The 22,560-nt window shown below is 37.5% G+C and overlaps 1 protein-coding gene across 9 annotated transcripts in view; it reads left to right on the forward strand.

The window, feature by feature from the left end:
• Window positions 1–22,560, forward strand: part of ANKS1B (ankyrin repeat and sterile alpha motif domain containing 1B) — a 423,271-nt gene that overhangs the window by 348,456 nt on the left and 52,255 nt on the right. The window lies entirely within an intron of this gene.

Genomic DNA, 22,560 nt, shown 5'->3' on the forward strand with positions numbered 1-22,560 from the left:
GCTCATCCACACAAGTAGGACTCCTGAGCTACCCTTGTTTGTTTTTGACCCATACGGTGTCGGCAGTGTAGCAGAAAGAGACATGAAACACAAAGCAATGAAGTGGTGGGGGTTTTAGTACTTCTTTTTATTAAAAAAAAAAAAGGCAACACAAGGAACAATTTGTACAAATGACAGCAGCCTAAAAAGAGACACTGCATCAGTAAGAGGTGATACTATGCGTTGCTATGTTAAACGGGAAAGGAACTGATTTAGCATATGCAAACAAACTTTAAGCAAGCCGTATGATAGCTATTCCTATTCTAATACAGATCAGATGTAACATTAAGAACCTGTCATGACTTATATGTGTAATGTCTGTGTACTTATATACGGATTAAAATATTCCAAGAAATACATAGCAAGAACATTATATTGTCAGCAAGAGGTTATGCATGTTTGATCTAGACTGAGCTTCTGAAAATACTCATGAAATGTGGATGATCAAACATTTTATTTAAATATTGAATTTGAAGGCATTTGAGTGGATTATTCTTTGTTCTTTATGGATGTTCTCTCATATGAAACGAAGTGGTATATAAATATATATATTTCCTTTTTTTTTTTTGCAGCATAGCAGAGCCTTGCTTGGTTGCTAGGTAACAAGGTATTGCTTTATTTGCAGGAGCAGTAGCTGAGTTGATAGTACAGGCAATGATTTATGTGAAATGTATTAATATATACTGGAGCAGTAATAATGATTATTGAAATTGCTTATTTGGTTGTGCTCCATGGCACAGAAAAATACATAATCAGTTCATTAGAATATTTCCTTCTGCTGTGTGTAGAAAAACTGCTTAATTACTAAGAATGTCCAGTTATTTAATAAGCATCAGAATCTGTATTGTTTGTTTAGTATCTTAAAATGAGTTATTTCAACTAGAAAACAAGAAGTGTTAACAAAATAAAGGGATTTATAAGGTGTAGCTACTATTGTCCATTCATACTTTTTTGGCCTTTCATAGACAGGCTTGCTTTTTCAACAGCAATACGTTTTTGTCCAGGGATCAAGACCAAACCTGCCAGTCTCCAGGGCAGAAGTTGGCTCCTTTCTGGTGGCAGGCTGCCATCTCACTTCTGCCTCCAAGAAGACCAGGAGGTGGTCGGCAGGCCACTCCACTGCCTCCTTTCTCACACAAGTCTGGAAATTCAGAATGGTCAGAGTTGCCTTCAAGGCAAATGCTAATACCACCTGTTTTCACTGCTAGCACACTGACTAGGTGGTTCTGGATGCTGTATCCATGACCAAAATTTCACTGCTGTTCATCTTGTTTGGTTTTGCTGTTATTTGTGAGAGGGAAGCATATACAGTCCTAGTGGATTCCCTATTGACTTGATGCTCTTATGTCAGGTTACTCTTAGCCAGGTAAACATCTTCGCCCCTGTCTGTTCTGTGGTTTTACCTTCCCATCAACTGTCGTTGTAGACTAACCTTGCTCTACATCCCAGACTGATAAACACCCCTTTAAATCTATTTAAATAAAGCAGGATCTTGCTTTGCAAAAAAACCCCCAACAAACAAACCAAAACAACCCTAATGAACCAAACTGAATCATCAGGACTACAGATAACAGTCTTTTGAAGGATAGTAGAGATGACAAAATTGGTTTTGGTGTACCTCAGCTGTGCTAAGTATTTGCAGCTGTGGGTACCGTTGCTGCTTGTTGTAGTTTTTACATTGTATCATATTGTATCACATGACATTTTACCTTAGACCTCTAATGACTTCTAACACAGTCATTGACATAATCATTTCATAAGTAAATAGCTGCAGGCTTGGACAGTGTCTTAAGTATTCCTGATCCTTCGACTTTCATTTCAGCAAAAATAATGAGTAAATAAAAAGAGGCAAAATGGCACTCTCGCAGAATCTGGCTTTCCTGAAGTTACAAAAAATAAAAAAAGCCAAAGCACAAGGGAATTAAAAAGAATAAAATTTAGAAAGCTGTTTCCGTAACTATACGTGTAGAAGATCAAAAGAAGTAAAAGGAAAACAGAGAGGACAATGAGAGAAAATGGATGCAGCAATAAAAAAAAGAGCAGCAATTATGGTTTGGCATGAGTCAGGAGGACAAACAAGGATGGCACTCTTCTGTGAATCATCAAAAGGAAGATATTTGAAGCCATTGCTGGATAAGGCCTTCAGTATAAACAATTCTATTATCTTCAAGTTAGAGAAAATTTTTTTTTTCATGTATTATCAAGTGGAAGTTGTGCATTAAGGAAACTTGAGCATCCAAGGTTGATCACTACCTGTCTGATCATCCTTGCCTCAGGTTCAGAAGTTTCACCTCTTCTGACAGCACCTGGGTGCAGTGTGTTGGGGCTTGGTGCGCAGCTGCCTGGGTGATTTTTCCTGGCACTGGGAGCATCTAGATAATCCTTGGATCATTGTCATCACACAGAGGCATATGAATATGGACTATAGGACTTCCTTAACTCCCCAGATTTAGTGAGCTTTGTGTTTCATCTCACTGCTGTTTAAAATTCCCCAGTCATAATAATCAGACTGACAGAGGACAACGTTTGCCTGCTTAATGTTTTCGTTATTTGAACAGCCAGGTTGACAAGTTGGTTCTTCTCTGAATAGAAGACTATCTGAATGGCTATTTTGATAAAAAATGCTTTCCTTAGTGGATAAATCATCAAGGAACTGAATTTTTTTTCTAATTTCAAAATACTTCCAGATGTTTATACAGGTGTGTTATAAGCTCAGAAATCAATCTGATCCTTGCTTGTCCTAAGCATCAGATCTCTCATTCCAATCTGAGTCAAAAGAATCCTGCATCTAAATTCTGAATGTGCATTCTTAGGTGAGAGGAAACACTGAAGACAGTTGCTTAATTAATTACTGTTCTGACATGAGGAATGACATTCACTCTACAGGCATGTCATGTCATTTAGACACGAGTGGACAGCTTAGCTTGGTTTCACTGAGTTTTGTTTATCACTCCTGAAGGAAGGAATTGAATCTAAATTTGGAGTGCTTTAACTTTTCTGTTTGTAGAAAAAGAGTATTTTAACAGTAGCATGATCCTTTTATTTGATGAGGTGAACAGTGATTAAATAACTGCAGTAATGTGAAGTTACATAAGAAGCAAGATTTGAGGTTCCTGCTTTGAGCTATAATTATTATTAAAAGGCACATTTTAGCATTTTTGGTAATTGATTTACTCCATTAAAGTTTCCTTTTGGAGAACATTTTTTAACCTAAAGAAGTATGGTTTTGCAGTTTTTCTGTCAGCCTTTCAAACTGATTGGGCATTTGAGCTGGGAAAACAGTTTCTTTCAGAGATATTAAGTTCCTGTAACATTCATGAAAGTGAGTAGATGAAACCCTTTTAAGATCCTCACTGGGGCAGGGATATTGTGGCTTGCATGGCTGAGGGTGGGAAAAAGTGCAGGTAAGGAATAGTAGAGCCATGGTGGGAAGCTGAAATTACTGTGAGAACTGAGGAAGCTGGAAATAATACAGAGGAGAAAGAGGTACAGAGAAAGGAGGAGTTCTGGTATGGGTCAAAGGAAAGATTGTGGAGACATAAAGTGAAAATCCATAGGAAAATGTACTGTTGTTTATGCTCCTGGTGGCACACGTCAATCACCAGTTGTCTCTTTAAAGTAAGTCACTGTGTGGTGAATGACATACCAGCTTAAGTAAAAGCACTCGCTCAGTTTCAGGGAGCTTCTCATGCTGCTCTCCTCACTGTGCTAAGTGCCCTCCGTTAGTACAACCTGACGGATAAGAGCCACCAGCACCTGGCGGTCTCGTCTTCTATCCATGGGAAAAGTGCATGCCGCAGAGGACTGGATTGAGCAGGGTGTTACAGTTTGTGGGAAAGAGTTTCTCAGTGTACATGTTGCTATGTAGCGGGTAGGGAAGGCAAAGGCAGATAAATATGCCTTCTACACTTTTGCTTTCTCACATCTTTTTAATCGGATATTTTACTTTTTTACAAGAATTAGTGTTTTCCAGTCCTTGATTGGGATTTTCTGTATGTTTGTGATCAGTAAGTGCAATGTCACTTATGTAACCATAATAATTTTTCACTTAAACAAGCAACCCATCAGAAGAACATTGATATTTTCATATATATCATCATTAGTTTATAAGAACAAAGAAAACAGTGTGAGACATCTGATTTTAGGCTTGCCAAGAGTGAAGTCTGTGAACCACTTCTTGCAGTGCCTGGCCAGGCTGCATACGCAGTACATGTTTTTTAATGGCTCTTTTTTCATCCATTCTGATTGTGTGGATACAGCAAGTAAAGCCAGGATGATTTTATGAATAAAGCATGGCGTTAGGATTTAGAAGATGTGGTTTTCATTCCTATTAGTATGCCAAGTTGTACCTTCAGCCTTAAGTTTATCAGTTAATCCACATGTGCTTCAGGTTTGCATTTGTTGAAAAGAAAATAGGGAAGAAAAATCAAGTTAGTATTTTTCCCTTCTGCGCTGATAGAAACATACACTTGCATTATTCAGTGACTCAAGAGGTGCACTCTATCAGCAATACAGAATGAAGTGACTACATTGCAACAGGGAGGGCTGACTCTATATAAAATTAAAGTCAATGCATTAAAAAATAGGCTTATAACCTAATGTTTGTACTGTGATAAGAGTCACTAGAGTACAGTAAGCTTGATCACAGGCAATGTAAGATAGTGGATTAAATTTCTTAATTGCTAATAATAAGTAATCCTTATGTCTCCAGGGTATAAAGAAGTTGAAAAGCAGCCAAACCACTGCATTTTCGTTGTGTCAGTCTCCTTGACAGTTCTCTGTGGAAGCATGCTGATGGGCAGGGGGAGGTTAGGAATAGCCTGTGGGTATGTATGGCATTGCTGTCAGGTTAATAAATTACACGGGTCCACCAAAAAGCAGGTGCAGAGAAGCACATGTTGTGTATCCTTCTGTGACACTTCAGTGTGGCATTCTTCTGGCTCAGGGGATTCAGTTATTCATTGCGCTCTCTCTCTCGCTCTCTCTCTTAATTTAATTTGTGAGCTCATTTCACAGGAGTCTGTTCTGTTCCTAATGCTTCTACGTAACCGTCCAGAATATTAGAAGTGTATAAAAGCAGTGAGAATAGACCCCTGAGCTTGAGCTGTGTTTTCACTGTGCTAAATTCATGTTTTACCATTCATAAGCTCTCACTCTACAAAACCTGTGCTGCTGTTATAAGATAAAATGTAGGTTTGGATTTAATTTTTCTAAGAAGCTGGATAATAGACATAGAAGCGATGCATACAGTCACATATCAGAATGGTTCTGTGTTATATTGCTGTATTTGAAAGTAAAACTCAGAGAGCAAGTCTTTTCTTCTTCTTTGCATTTCTTTAATCATTTTTTAGCATGCTGTGAAATAAAACTCACCGTGTTATATATTTTTCTTAAATCACATTGCTCTACCCTATTCTTATTTATCTAGTGAAGCAGGAGGCCATGTCTGAGCACGTGTACTTTGCTCCCTGCTCTCCAGTTCTAAACTCATTTGATGTTCAGTTTACTGCCCTTTTTCATTTCATCTTGCTGATCTGTGTCTTCTCTCATACTTTACCATGCAGTGATAAAAGTCCTGGATGCCTGAGATGCAAGGACAAATTATACCAAATGGGATACATCCAGTTGTCTTCATTCCACCATGGGTATCATTCTTCTTGGGACAAGATACTTTAGCTCCTTGCAGGCTTCTACTGTAGTAAAACGTGGGTGTTAACAAAGCAGTCTGGAAAGGTTGAGAGTTGACAATATAGGATCAAGAGAGCTGTTAGTTAAAGTTGCTATCATCTGCATCTTATACTAGCATATCACTAATATTGTGACTGGGATGAACTGATCTGTGGCTCTTTCTTACTACCAGTAACCTGGATGAAGTTCCTGTAGAGGAAGGAGAGACACATCAAAACTGCAGGTTGCCCCCAGCTTGTCTCAAATCTGCCTCAGTTTTACAAGCTGAATCAGTGGGTTGGGAAGACAGAATTAGCACTAGTAGCAGTGTCCTTTTACACCTAAGTCTCAACAGAGCCCTTTACAGAGCAGAGTCAGGCAGAAATACTGCCATACAACTTGTCTCATTCATTTTTGCATGTCTTCTTGGGTCTGTGTAGTTTGATTACACTTGGGTTGTGTCCAAGCTTTTCTTTGCATCCCTGAGAGATTATAAATTCCTTTTAACTAAGTGAAAGTTAGAACCTTTCTCAACCCAGTGTAGTGAAATCTGAAGGTTTACTGAAGGGTAACAAAGTGCCCTGTTCATTTTGTCTGAAAAACCACAAGGAGAAAATTGTCAAGTTTGGAAATAAAAGGTTTGTCCTAACTACAATATGCATGTTGTCTGCAAGCCTGATTTGGTGTCTGAAAGGCTTCTTTCTTGCCCTTATATAGTAAAAAGGATTCTGCAGGTAGTATTTACAGTAGGGCTACTCCAGCTTGGGCAGACTGTTCCTGTGTGTAGAATTTAGAAGTTCAGTTGTCCTTTAATCAGCGATTATTTGCAGAATGAAAAGCAAGTCAACCTTACAACTTCAAATATGATAGGAAAATTAAGATATGGGGTTTTTTGTTTCCCCCTCCTCTATGGTAATTCAAAACTGTCTGTGCAGTCATGGGACTTCTGCATTTGTCTTCCTAACAAAAGCTGAGATTCAAAAGTTTGTGAGTTTGGGGAGAAGATAGACTTTATTGATACTCGTGATGAAACCACAAGAGTAAGAGACAATATGAACAGGATCTACTTACTCTCACCATAACTGTGCCATCTCTGAAATGGAAATAAAAAGTAATCCTAGGGGATTTTTTTCTAGCTGTGAGTATAAGCAGCTATGAGATTGAATACATTTGTAGGGTAGGTCTGCTGAATAAGAAAATACTATTTTTACACAGTCAGCTTTCATTCTAGCATTTCATTTTAACTGTACCCATCCTTTTCAGTTCTGCAATGCAGTGTTATTCCTGTTTTGTTGGAATACAGCATGTCCAACCGAGACACTGGCTTCATTGCAATCAATGGTATTTTGACACTGACATCAAGAAAACCAGGTTCTCATCCTTGTTACCATTAAGTTGTGTTTGAAAGAGACTTTCACTGGCATTAGATCGTTGCAAACAGGTAATTTATAAACTTGTGGGAAATATTGTAGATTCTATCAATGTTCTAGTGTATGTGTGCTTAGTTGAGTTCTTAAACAGTGTTAATATTCAATGTACAGTCAGAAATTTTTGCAAAGCAAAGTTTCCTTTGGGAACAGGTTGCCTTTGACCAAGAACATAATTGTAAATCTAGACAGAAAATAAAGTGTGTGTTAGCTAGGAACTAAACGCAAGCAGTTTGTACAGGGAATGTAGGCTGTGCAGCCCCAGATGTCTAGCACCCTGGTACTTACAGCAAGCTGGGGAGGCTTCTCAGTGTTCTCCTGGCCTGGAAAAAGTCCTTAGGTCCCCTGCAAGGGCAAAATAAATAAATAAAAAAAAGGTATTTTGATTCTACTTGGAGGATTTTGTTGTTAATATTTAAGTTAATGAAATGCCTGACCTATTGAATTATTTTCCTAACCATTTATCTAACTTCAAAATGCATGAAAAATTCAATGCCACTAACATAGCAAAAATGATTTAAACGTGTGTTCACTGAGTGCATAATAATCTGCAGTGTATAGATAACTTTTCAGTTTGCTGCACAGAGATTTAACTGTGCAACTTTGAGCTAAAATAATGATGTACGTTTTCCCATTTAATTTTAGATCCTATTTTTCAGTATATGGGTCAGTTCCTTAACTCAATCCTGCATTAGTCTTGTTGCTCAAAGCAGGTTTAGAGCTATGATCAGGTCGTCCACATTTTCATTTCTTTAAAATACTGAACTGTAAATGAGATGATTTTATTTAGAAATACAGATGCGTCCAGCGACAGTTCTTGTCTTCTTGCAATTTGCACAACGAAAATTATGTTTACCCTCTGAAACAAATTATTTTTACTAGTGACTCTTCTGCTGATAAATCTCTGCAGGTTTTTTTAACCTTTCAGGAATTAGAGAGTTTAAAGAGGAGAGATGGTTTCTTCTCATCTTAATCTCAGTTGTAAAGTTTAGCAGGTTTTGCTATCTCACTTGTCCACATACCTTCTCTGCTGTTGTGAGGAACATATTAGCACAGTAACTTGTGTCTGCATTTTTGCTTAGGGCAGAGGGAAGCTGCCTTGATTTTGAACTTAAAATAGATTGTGTGAGCCTCTGTGAGCGCATCTGAATAAATAATTGTTCAGTTGCGTACCCCAGAAATATGAGGCTTAGCTTCTAGTTTGCTGTTACCTGGAGCAGATCAATGGTAACCAAATCTAGGCTTTGGTGGTCTGTTTCTCAGGCATATGTCTCTGATACTACTCTGCCGCAGTAGTATGAGGGGTCCTTTGCACATTTCTCTTTCCTGCTTTTTAGTCACATGTGTGTGTACAGAGATGGTAAAAGACATCACACATTTTTACATAAAGGTGGGTGTATTTATTTCAACCCCACGTACACAGTTCCGCGTACTTGCTCAGCAAGTATTTGTAATCAACTCAATGAATCATGCCAATGCAAGATTCATTATACTTTCCATTTTATGCCTTAAAACTATGCCTTTATGAGGAGGGTAGTCTGAGAGATTTGTCAATGCAAGTCAGTGGAAAGCACCACTGAGGGATACCAGCCCAGGTCTTGTCCATAGAGCACTCTGTATTTAGAGGTTTTGTATTCTTCCTATATCGAAATTCCTCCTATCCTCGATTTATTTTTTATGCAGACTTTGTTAATGCACATTTTCTTTTTGCACACACAGAATGAAAATGTGATTGAAGTTAAAAGAATGAGTGACTGCACAAAGAGAAATACACACACAAATACATATATATTTTTTTTCTGAGTATATATCACCTAATCTTTATTCTTAACAGGTGGTATGAAGTGGTGAGCTGTGAGGTAAATACTACCCTTTTCCCTTCTCTGATTTTAAGAGATATGTGTGGAAAAAAATGATAGCTAGTGTAAGCTTTTGGGATTTTAGTGCCTATTGAAAAATAATTGCATGCAGATCTTACAGTAGACACTCTTCATTGTGCTTGTCAATTGTTTCACAGCTTTACACATATTTTAAATGAGATAGCTGGACTATGCTGCTTTAGCATTTAAATGAAGCCAAATTAGTATTCTGTCAGCAAGCAGAAGGGGTTTTTATACTAGAAAGGTGTAGGAGGGAGATGGATAATGACGGATGAAACTTGCTGATACAAACACATGCCATATTTTTTAAAAAAATATGAAATTATTTTGAACCACTGAAGCTTGTAAATTGCTAAAGCTGACCCTAGATGATTTTAACATATATGCCAATTCCTGATGTCTTATGAAAGTTATTAGCAAAATGATACAACAGTAACATACAGGAGTAAATTTCGGTATTTTCTAAGTATTTCTTATATCATGACACAGTAATAATTTTTGGTTTAGACAGTCAGAAAATGTATCCTAGGGAAAGGATTTCACCAGATTTTAAATAGCTAAAAATTAGATGCACAATTTTTAAAAAAATTATAATCTATACCAGGAGCCTGTGTTCATAAAATCAGTTCTTTCATCAAAATTATATTTAATAGCCAGCCATTCTGAAAAATGCTTCCTATTGGTGAAACGCTGTGTTCTCTATATGTGTTACCTCAATAAAGAATTAAACAATTGTACTATGTGTGGTAGTATACTAAGTCATCCTAGGTTGCAGCTGGTGGTGGAAGCTGGTTGCAGTGCTCCCAGCAGCACCACTTGTACAGAAGACTGCACAGACCACGAGAGAATAGAAATGAATGTGGGTGTTTGTTCTCTTCATTTCAACGGTATCCAAGAGGTGCAAAACAAGGACAGAGATTGCTGAAGAAAGGCGGTCTTTTTCTGCAACCTCGAGTAGTTATCCCATAAATAACATATATAATAGACATTAAACATACATTAAAAATGTTTACTGCATGGTTATTTCACTGCTTATGGAGGAGAGCAGATGCCATTAAATCAAATCTGATTTTATTATTAATCCAACTGCTTCCTTTCCATTTTTCTTTGGGCTTTTTGCCTTATTCATTGGTCAGCAGTTTTTGCCCATTCTTTTGCTGTCATTTTTCCCTGTCACCTCTGCAGTGGTCATCTGGATGAGGTGGGAATGTGGTTGCAAGTGCAGATGAAATTGCTGATCTGGGTGGTGGGTGATGGGTGGTAAAGAAATGAAGGGAACCTAGAGCAAAGCTGCAAGGGAAAAGGAATTTGGGGTCAGTTAAGCTGAAAATAAGATGTGAAGAGAGAGAGAGGGAGAAGGTTGGCAGAGGAGAGAGAAGGAAGTTGAATTTGTAAAGAAGAAAACAGGAAAGTCATCCGAATAGCCAGAAGAGACAGATAAAATTATCTACTCTAGTTATCAAAAAACCTTGTGATGTCACCTATTGATATCCTTCAAATACTTGCCTTTTAATTTTATTGTAAAATGTTATCCTTCCATTAGCTATTTCTCATCTGATTATTATAACGACCCATTTTCTGGTCTTCCTGTAGATTGGAATGTTCAGTAGTTCCAGTTCTGTCTGAAGTTATTTGTTAATGACTGTGTGTTCCAGAGATGAAGCATGGAGCAATGAATTCAGCATGACCCTGAGCAGCACTTGTTTGCAGCAGTGGAGCTGTGGGACATCTGGGAAGCAGCTCTAAGCAGGAAGGGCATACCAAGGTGGTGGTGGGAAAATCTGTGTGTTGAAGCATTCCACTATGCTTCGAACTCCTCCATCCCACAGCCTACCAGCATCTCGGTTTTGAACTGGAGCTTCTGTGTCAGTCTCCAGAAAGCTCTACTGGCGGAGAGCTGTTGTCTAGAAATTTCAGGGTGCTACCGAGTGCACTGTGCTCTGCTCCCTCCACAGTATGGATTTTCATATCCCGAGCAGTTCTGAAGAGCCAGTACATTCAGTGTTTTCTTTTCACCCAGAGGGTGGTTGGGCACTGGAACAGGCTCCCCGGGTAAGTGGTCACAGCACCAAGCCTGACAGAGTTCAAGAAGCGTTTGGACAACACTCTCAGGCAAATGGTTTGGATCTTGGGGTTTTCTGCACGGGGCCAGGAGCTGGACTCAGTGATCCTGATGGGACCCTTCCAACTCAGCAGATTTTGATTCTATGATTTTAAAATGTTTTGTTAACTTTATGTATAATTCTAAATCTTCAAGGGTGAAGAATCTGGAGAATTTTTCCCAGTCCATCCATGCCACACTTTGATAGGAAAAGCCTGGCTGTACCACTCTTGTGCTGATTCTGTCCTTTGGGCTCACAGCCAGGGAGGGCGCCCAGCTCCTGGGGGCTCAGTGGGAACATCAACGCTTGGTAAATTCCTTGCAATCGATGTTCATTCATAAAGGATCACTGGACTAAATTTAGGGTGAACCACAGAATGAGTTCCTGAAAATGAAGAAATTTTATTTGTGGTACAGAAACATAATGTTTCAAAAGCATATCTTAAATTTAAGACAGTCATTTGCTTACAATTCTGTTCAGAAATTTGGTTTACTTATGTGGTTGAGTATCTGTGAGAAATCTGAGAAGAAAATAGGGACACAACACATAAATGTAAATATTTTATGATTCAAAGGTTCGTATTACAATAGAAACAAGTTTAAATGTCAGGATTCTTAAAATGAGAAAAGGCTTACAGTTTTCTGAATCCAGATCTGGGTCACAAATACAGGAAAAATTAAAAAATCTGCATAAATGAGATGTATGCTTGAATAGTAGAGTTTCTAAAACTATAGTTAATTAGCAGTGACTAAATTTAGGCTTACTAATTTGAAAAGCTAAAAGTGTATTTAATTCTCTAGTACAACTCAGAAATGCATTTTAAGTCTAAGTCAGTCATGTGAAAATACCTTATATTAGAAAACATAGCACATACGTAGGTTACATTATCATCTAATTGTCCATAATAAGAGGTTTTTTTCTCTTTGCTTGGTATTCATATAAATTTACTTTTCTGATTCATTATTAATCATAGTTCATGTGGTGATTTGGCATAAAATGTTCATGACAGGATTTCTTATGTTATAGTGAGTTAATGTGATCTGTGCTGTAGTGCACATTTGTGACAAGATGATATAGAAACTTATTTGCTTTCACAATAATGCCTCTGGCTATTATACCTAACACTATAAATTAAGAGATATAAATATACATATAAACTGATGTCTTTTTTGCTCTAGCAAAACTTGTCATTCCAAACAAATGTGCATTTTCATGGCATTATTTCTGATCTGAAGGGTGATTATTTAACGTTATAGTAACATTTGTAAAATAGGATTAAAATAGAGTATGATCTTTGTAATGCATAAATGGGCTGAGTCAGTTATATAAGTTTTAATTGAAGAAATGTGAAAGTGATTTATTTTGAAAGTACAGATCACATGAGAGAATATAATGAGCTCTGAAGTATATCACTGAACAGCAGTACGGGGGGAATAATATGGGCAGGAGGAGTAGAGCTACTGGATATTTGATTGAATATCAGTCAACAACAGAACACAAAAAAAGGACAGTGATATATGAATGTTGTGCATAGTAGCAAAAGGAGTGTGTATAAAAACTTGTAGATTTCTGTCCCCTAGTGTGGTTCCCTTTATGTTTCAACTGGGATAATGTGCATATACATTGGATTCTTTATGTCCACTTAAAACAAATTAGGAGCAGAAGATAAATTTCTTGGTTAGAAGAGTTTTGCAAAATTGCATGTATGTTATGATAAATGACTTGGAAGAGGTAGTAAAATTGTTTATAATGATGAATTATTTTCATAAATCAGTGAGGACAGAATAAGAGATAGACAAGTGACAATTTAGGTTAAATATTATCAGAAAACATAATTCAAGAATCAGAATGGTTAATCATTGAGTTAAGGATATTTGTAGTCACAGAATCATTTAAGTAGGAAAAGACCTCTCAAATGGTTGAGTCCAACTGTTAAGCTAGCATTACTAAGGTAAGCTAGCACTGCTGAGATATTTGCTAAATCACAATATTTAGAATTATAAAAAGGCATGACTAGAGATTGGGGAGATTCATGAAAACATTCAGAGTGGTTTGGGAGTAATTATAGATGTGATTTAGGCCTCTGACTTCTTGCAACATGGTACTGCTGTTAGCTGAACCCACAGGTCTGCTAAGTCATTTTGGTTTCATGCAGGTCCAAAGATCCCCTCATGTAACATTTTTGCAAAATAAGGACTTGCAGGTGTTCTGCTGCTGATGGGAAAAGTGGGGGCTGGAATCCTTGGACCTGTCTTTCCTTTTGACTTTATTGCATGTGTTGAATGGGCTTAAGGTAAAGAAAAGCAAAACTTGAGCTGTGGAGATGAAATTTATCCTCCCTTTGAAGAGCACCTTCCTTTTTCAGGAACTTTTGGTTAGATTGAAATAAAAAGGAGAAAGAGTGGAAGAAAACATGCTGCACTACCCTACATGAGGAGTCAGTCCTGTGCAGCTCTTCTCACTGAAAAAATTCAAATAGAATTTATAGCAAGAAAACCTTTCCCATGACAACCCATTCACTGCTGGGTTTTACCAGAATGCTTCATTAATAATGGATCTGCCCAAACTGTGGAATTTAAAAAGATACACACATCTATATTCTTTTTAATTTATAAAATAACTTTATGGACAAAAAGTTTGAGATGACCAAAGCTTTGCTGGTTTTCACTGCTAATATGAAGTTCAATTTTTTTTTTTTTTTAACTGTAGTACAAAATCAGCCTCCTGTTTGGAGAGAGCTCTTCAGTACAGCTTGCTTTGTTCTAATTTGGTTATGTACAAAAATGTTTCTTCCTTAAGCCAGACTAATGTTGAATGTTTAATGAAGGAAGCTGCCTAAGAAGATATGTATGATCTGAACAGCCTTGTGGTTTCAATTTATCTCAAATCATGCAGACAATAATCTTTTCTGTTCGAATTTGTCGTGTTTCTCAGAACCGCATGGGAAGAACTCAGTTAAGCTATTGACGGATGAATATTTTTGCCACTTTATTTGTATCCTTTTGTAACCCCACTTTTTGATGGTGTTCTTTCCTGCTCTTACCTCAAGGCATAAAAGAAAAAGATATTTTGAGAAATGCTTTTGCTATCCCCTTGCTGCCCCTGGCAGAGTTAATCCAGCCATCCTGCTGTGCTTATAGAGCCTGTTCTTTCCCACCCACGGTGCTTCCTCCTCACAGATTAAGAGTCAAAGTACAGGATGATGCCGACGCTGCCTGTGATGTATGAGTCTCCTCTGCCATGGTGGTCGTTGCCTTCTTTTAAGATAGTAGTAGCATTGATACCATTGTGACAGCATTAAGGATATAAACGAAGTAAGGATATAAGGAAGAACTAATAGCTTTTTTGAAGCCATATCATATATTTGGAAAATGTACAAGATTTGGGGTTCACAATCTGACAGGCAACATCACAATCCAAACTGAATGTGAATTAGTCAAAATTGTTCTTAATTTATTTAAAGTTTGCTGATTAATCAGACTACCTGAAAGAAAACAATAGATTACTATAGCTGGAGTTGAGATGAATTGGTGGCTTTTATGTATGTAGCAGCTTCTTCCATTTTGTGTTAAAGGATGAGATTGATGAAGGTGGAGAGGAGTGTGAAACCTGGGGAGAGGGGCTGGTATTTAATTCAGTAATTGTTTAATGAGAAAAGATTACAAACCATTATAGCATAAAACAACTGGAAAAAAAATTTGATGGAGGATCTTTTATTTATTATTTTTATGCTAAAGTTGTATAAATCATATCCTATATGGAGGTTATCTGTCATTCAAAGTTTATTCTTTTAGGGAGTGTCCTTGCTGAAAGGAAAGTGATGAAATTGGTCAGCTGGCTGTTACTGCAGTGCAGGTAGAGCGATAATTGAGGACCCTCTTTACATCACATCAGAGATGTAGGTGCATATTTCCTATAAATTAATGAAATTAAGATCTTGATAGTGGTGACATCCCTGGACAGCATAACACCTGGTACCCAAAAATAGAGTCAATGCTGCCTATTACCAGCACATCACAATCTGTGTTTTCCTCCAGTGTGCCAAGTACCGTCAAAGACTGGTACGGCCAAGCCTAAGCAGCCACTTTGCAGTAGAGTGAATTCACACTGATTACTGGTAAGACAGGAGCAGTTATGATAAGAAAAATATTTTTCATTGAATGGTTACCGCTTCTCTGACAGATTCATTCCAGGAGAAAATGGCAGTCACCTGACAGACAAACTAGAAAACTAAATTTAGTGACTGCTGAATACTTAAAAATATAGGCTCATAGACCATGGTTTCTGTTAAAGCGTTTGCTTTAGGGTTCTTTACAGATTTATTTTTTTGTGCTAGCTGCCCTCTTCTTTTGGGTGATTCATTGTGAAAGAAACTGCAGATTCACTGTGGTGGACGCATCTCGTGTTTGGCTTGCACCGCTGTAAGCACAAGCAGCTGTTGAAATGAAATTTCCACCCCTCCCTCTTTCCCATATCCTTGGTTGTACTTTCCTGCCCGTTTACTTGTGCCAGTGTTAGCATCTCTGTGGTCAAGGAAGAAAAGAGATGAGGAGCTGGCCATATGGAGAACTGCTCCCTGCCTCCCTCCCAGGTCTGTTTTTAAGGTGGTTGTGATTCCTGGAGTGAGATCCTTGTGAGGTTGCTCTACTGCAGCTGCTCCTACTCTGCAGCTCAGCACCCCTCCTGTTGGACCACACCCTGGTATTTATTTCTGCAGATCTTTCTTCTAAGGAAGCAGTTCCATGCCATGAGACTTACAAGACAATTCACCTGTATTTTGGCAGTGAATTGGGATGGGATGGCCTTAGGCATCATGCTGTCAGTTCATACTGGTAGATTATTATTATTATTACCAGTGATGGTTCCTGTATCAAAGCCTACAGACACTTTCCACATTTTTGTAATTATGATAATTTTACAACTCTTCCTCTTAAAAAGTGGGTAAATATTCATGTTACCAATAGAACAATAATGCATTATCAAGTTTATAACTCTGAAATATATACTTCTATCGGGAATAACTGGATTTTGGATTGCTGTATGTGATGTCCTGTATGAACTGCTCCATAGCATGCTGGAGCATGTCCAGAGAAGGGCACAAACCTGGTGAAGGTTCTGGAGCACAAGTCTGATGAGGAGAACCTGAGGGAGTTAGGGTTTTTTATGCTGGAGTACAGGAGGCTCAGGGGAGACCTCCTCACTCTCTAAAACTACCTGAAAGGAGGTTGTAGCCAGGTGAGGGTTGATCTCTTCTCCCAAGTTACACGTGACAGGATGAGAGGAAATGGCCTCAAGTTGTGCCAGGGGAGGTTTAGTTTGGATATTAGGAAAAATTTCTTCACCAGGGGGGTTGTCAAGATTGGAATAGGCAGCCCAGGGATGTGGTGGGGTCACTATTACTGGAGGTATTTAAAAGATGTGTAGATGTGGCATTTAGGGACATGGTCTAGTTTTAGTTTTATGGTTGGACTCAGTGATCTTTCCAACTTAAATGACTTCTGTGATTCTGAGATAGCACATCCTGAATGAAGCTATAGGTAGCCTCTGTGCATAGATCTGGCTTGAACTAGATATTCAAGAGTGGAATTGATGCTTTTAATGTGAATGTTTTAGAACACAGAAAAGGAGTTTTACTAAACTGAAGTAACTGTAATGCAAAAGTAATTAGGTCTTTGTGCATACATTTGGTAACTTGCAAATATTCTAGGAAAATAAGTGTGTTCTGAATAGCATTTCTTAACAACATTTGTTCTGATCACTGATCCAGGTGCTTCTGTCCAGTGTTTGGCTTTTCTTTCTGTATGTTGAAGACAGTTTTTCTGCAGTCATTGTGTATCTAAAAGATGTTGATGATTTAAAATAAAAAAAAAAAAAAACCACAGAGGGACTTTCATTAAATTCTAGTATTGGAAAAAATTAACACCATCTTAGGTTTTTCACTATTTTTACTGCAATTTTTGTCAGACTATATAATTGTATGATATAGAGGCAAACAATTTACTTTTGTTGTAATATATTAATATCTTTATAATTAACTGATACTATTCCCATATTACAGAGCTCACCTTTTCATGACAGCATTGGTTATAATTGTGAGCTAGAGTAATTTGCATTTTTACTCTAAGCGCTGAATGGCTGTTTACGTTTTCTTATATTATGAAAACACTCATTACTGTATGTTATTAGAAAGCTTAAAAAAAAAAAGCTATTTATTTACTAGACAAATGTCCCATTCATTAAATGGGCTTAAATGTTTGGGTTTTTTTTTCCTTTTGCTTGGAATTAAGTCTGTGATGAAATTGAATCAAAATCAGAAAAAAAGGATCCATTTTAGAGGTGTTAAGATTTTCTATGGAGATTTGTGTTTTATCTTTTATTTCTCATTGTACAAAGTGTATCTCATGCTTGTCTACAGATTAATGTCCTTTGTTGATAATTGCCTATTAAAAATAGATAAATAAATAATTAGGTCATTACAAAATGTGTTGTAGTACTAGTAACTTTAATTATAATTCATCTGCTGTGTAAGTAGTCCTGCAAAATATTGCGGGATAACATGTTGGTATTGCAATTGCTCTCTCGTGGTGCTATATGATTAACATTGAAGACCTCAAGGAGTAATAGTACTGCAGGTCTCTGTGAACACACGTTCCCCAAATCTGATCTAAACCAGGAACTGGACCTGTCATTAGCTCAACACACAAGTGGAAATGGAAGTCCCCAGTGGAGGGAACAGTCTATCCTTTAGGACTCAATCTTGAGAATGTATTCCACCTTTCAAACTGTCCAGTATTTTTTCTATTTAATGCCTGTGAAAACAGAAGGAGTGTTTTCACTTAATCTACAGATCTGCTCAGTGCTTGCCATTTTTCACATAAACAATGTTTTTAGACTTGTCTCTTAGAATAATCATTATTGTAACAAAGTTGGTGTTTGTATGTATAATAGATGTTTAGGATTTCTGATTCATGGGGTTTGGAGCCTAGTGTGATAAAAATGCACATATGTCATTATATCTGAGGCTTGTAAAATGATCGAACCGTGATTTAGTTTTTAAAAGGCCGTGGATTTAACTTCATCTTAATTAAAAAATTGTTTTTAAAAACCAGTTCAGTGTGCAGCCTGAGACACATCCTCAGGAGGCAAAGTGACTAGCTCTCAGTTTTGGCCAGGTCTTGTTTCATTACATTTTACTTATTTTTATTAATGAAGTATTAAATTGATATTTTTCAACTGAAATATTAATGGTTATTGATTACAAACACAAAATTACAGTTAATTTTTTTATCTTTATTGGAGCTAAAAGTACTAGCACCTGATATTTTCAGTCAGCCCAACCAGTTGTTAAACTGATGAAAATTTGGAAAACACTTTAATGACAAAAATGACTTGGTAGTGCCAAACTCTGTCCTGAGAACTTCTGCAAAAAATAACGAATTCTTACTTTCCTCAGTCTGACCTGGGGTGGCAATGGTTGAGCAACATTGTAACACCACTTTACTTGGAGAAGACCCTTGACCTTTGCTTTCTCAGTACCCTTAAATGGAAATCTACATCCAAATTATTTATTTATTTATTTAAGTGGTGGGTGACCAAATAAACATCAGTTCCTCGTGATAATGTATAGAATTGGGAATTATGAGACAGCCATCTGCTTTTGTGAAATGCTGTCACCAAGACAACTGCATTGTTTCCTGTTGGGTAATTAATTCCAGAGTAGTATTATGCATATTTCTTATCCTTATGATATGAAATAATTATTATATGCATAAGTCTCTTAAAAGTCTCTTCATAGGCATAATAAACAATTGCTTCCCCTGAAGTTGTGGACACCAGAGAAGTTGCAGCAAGCCTCTGACCTTCAGGATGTTTTGGAGCTTCTCTGTTCCCATGTGATGAGAAAGAGCATAAAGTATCACTATGTGAAAAATGCAATAGAAATTTAACATGGTTTCACTGGATTTGGCTGTGTCTGGTATTGGTAAGCCACTGGGCATTCAATATCATAGAATCATAGAGTGGTTTGTGTTGGAAGGGACCTTAAAGATTATCTAGTTCCAACTCCCCTGCCATGGAAGGGACACGGTCTGCTAGGCCAGGTTGCATGAAGCCCCATCCAACCCAGTCTTCGAGACTTCCAGAGATGGGGCATCCACAACTTCTCTGAGCAACCTGTTCCAGTGCCTCATCACCCTCACAGTAAAGAATTTTTTCTTAATATCTAATCTAAATGTTTCCTCTTTCAGTGTAAGTATCACAACTGACTGGGATATATTTAATTTTCAAAATATACTGATCATTACATCATGTAATCTTGGTCAGTATGTGGGATATAGGGGTTTTTCGCCTTTTTCAATTGTTTCATGGGCTTTGTTTGTGTGTTTGTTTTAACTGTTAATGCTGCATTAGTGTTTTAGCAGTTCTGTGGGTAGGATTTGTAAAGTTTGGAACAGTTGTTGATGCTGAGAATTTATACAGCAAGTGTGTCTAGTCCTTTTCCAAGTTTTTGGTTAAATCAGTCATGATGATCAGGTGAATTGTACTGGCTGGTGTGGGCTCACTTGGTGGGTATTCTGGGCACTACCGTGTTTTAGGATTAGCCCTGTGGGTCAGCACTGTGGCAGGAAAGAGGTAGTAAATGTATCCTCCACTTGCAATTCCAGATACCTTGGAGTTTATTCCAATATGACCAGCAGTAAAATGGTTAAGAAAAATTAATTTAGCTAGGGTTTTGGGCCATTTACTTGTAGAAATAGGAAGATCCCACTTTGATGGCTTGCATTTACCATTTTTTTCTCAAATTTTAAAGTGTCTGATGCTGCTACCAGAGAGTCGTTAGTACTGTTCTTATCACTCTCTAGTTTTGCACTTTGTGTCTGTGTGTTCAATAGTGCTTAATAATGTGTTCCTAGCGTTCAATTGCTGTTACACATGTAGTCCAGACCGCTTATGCTATTATAGTACTAATTTTAACCCATACAGTAATGTTTCAGATTCTTCCAAAAGAAAAGGAATTGGTGTCCTGGATTTCTCTAATCTTTATAATACTTTTAAAGAAAGGTAGAATAATTATAAAAATACAGTATTCGATATTGGATATTATTATTTAATTAGAAGAAAAGATCAGGCAGAAGAATGTTGCAGAAATAATACTTATTTTTAGATGGAATAACTTGTTAATTCCAGCATCTGCACATACACAGTCATCAGGGAGTTATTGGGCTACATGTATTTTTTGAAACATCTGTCAACTAAGCCAGAAATCTAAATGCAAAGTGTTACATTGGTTGTATTTGTGGATTTCTTACATTTCCTAGTGGAATTTCATTTTGTATGCTAATCATTGCAGAGTATGGAGGTAAAAATAAGATTAAATTTGTGTGCATTTATCAGTTCTCTGGACAAATGACTTGCCCTGTTCTCCTTTAATTGTGTTACAGCATCAAATATAATCAAATATAGGAGATTAAGTTGTATCATTTTTGTCTCAGGTATCCTGCTGTCAGTGTGGAAAGAAGTATGTCATGTACATGTTTTTTTTTTTCTTTTGTCCCAGTAAGGAAATAACAGGCCGTGGATGGCCTTAAGGTACTCTGAACAGTTTCATGCCATGTTGCTGATTCCTACAGCAACACTGCAAAACTCATTTATTTGTTGTATACTAAGTAGCCTACAGTCCATTTGACAAAATGCTTCACTGCATAGCTCTTAGGTGCATTGTATTGACTGTCCCTATTCAGTGTTACTGCGTTCAGTGTTACCTGGTATATACAAATTATTCATGGGAAGCTAACTTGTGGGCTATGTAAGTACATGACTTTTAATGGTTACCTAAAACAGAGCATTAGCATATTTCTAAGGTATTGCTTTAGGCAGCTGTACCATTCCACACTGTTGACCTAAATTTGTGATATTGGACATTTTTGATAAATACTGTCAAAGATAATCCATCACAGAACAAATTTCCAGAGTTTTAAGATGTTTGTTAAAACTCTTATAACTCAAATATAGAAGTGTTTCACAAAACAGTATTTTACATTTGTAAGTTAAGTAACAGGTTTTTCAAGTAAGAAAATTGCTAGGGAGTCATTTCCAGAAGAATACAACTGTCTTCAGTTAGTGGACTGTGTGCTCCAGACGAGACTACGATGCAGCTGCCTGTTGACTGAGGACCATATGTTTCTGTAGGTTGCATCATTAAATCCCTCTCACTTCAGATTTGGGGTGACCACCATTATACTGGAAAAACAAAAGGTGGAGTAAACTTAGCAGTGCATATGGTGTTTAAAGATCTGTTTTACTTTCAAATTGAGCACAGTTTTTGAAATAATTTAGCCATTTAGACCTGTCTACTGATCTCTTATGACTCATGTCCTTTTCTCTCCTGTTCTTCAACAGCTCTGTGAAGTCAAAGAGAATTGCTTTGTGTGGTTTGATATAGCTAATAAGACAGTCAGAGTGCTGAGGACCTTGAAACAACCCAAGAACTGTAGCTTGGCTTAAAAATCTCTGGATAAATGATGTTGTTGATGGGGAAGCATTATGAGAGAAGCAAGTTCACTGAAGTGCATTACTTGAGTAATGCTTAAAGCAGCTGTAGTTCCTGCACGTGTTTCATATGGTTAAATATGGAGATAAACTGTGCACCCTTTTGTTTAACACTCAATGTAAACTGAATACATAACTAAGTCTCCTGCATGCCTCAGGCATTTCTGTGTGTGCTGCGTTATCTCAGCTTCGCTCGTACTTCTCTAGATTTAGACTGAAAGAGTATCACATAACAGGGGAGTTTGTGGGACTCTGCAGCTTGGGTCTGCTGCTGAGCTGCAGGGTCTGCAACACCCCTGTAAGCTGCCTCTCGGAGGAAGGCCTCCATCTTCTTCACGTCATAGCCCATCACTTTGTAGATGTGGGTAAACAAGATGTTACTGATATTTAGCAGTATCAAACAGCACAAAGACCTCTAAAAGAGGAAATGTGGACAAATTCATGTGCCCATGGATTGACAGGATAATGGATGCATAGGGATGGATGCTAGAATAAAATGACAGTGTGTTGTGAGATACTGGATCTAAGAGATGTAGTAGGCGAGGTGCTGGGATTTGGGTTTTGTTTGTTCTTGTGAATGGTAGCGCTTAATGCTGCTGCTTAAGCTGAAGTAGTTGTTCACTTAAGATACAGCATTTTCAGGGGTTTTTTTGGGACTATTACTTTTTCTAGGTTGAGCGAGAACTTCCTCTCAACTGAAGAGTGTTGACACACAGTGGTCCTAAATATAGTGGGAAGTACTGTTTTCTGAGAGGGAATGGAGGCAGCTCTGGTGTATAAAACCATATATACAGTCTGGAAGTTACGTAAGGACACTTCTGTTTGCAGAGCAGAGGCTTGCTGCTACAATTAGGGCTGCTTTACACTCTTTACACTACAGCCATTGTAGCCATTAAA

This window comes from Corapipo altera, unplaced genomic scaffold (assembly GCF_003945725.1).
Source record: "Corapipo altera isolate COAL_440 unplaced genomic scaffold, ASM394572v1 1, whole genome shotgun sequence".
Taxonomy (NCBI): domain Eukaryota; kingdom Metazoa; phylum Chordata; class Aves; order Passeriformes; family Pipridae; genus Corapipo; species Corapipo altera.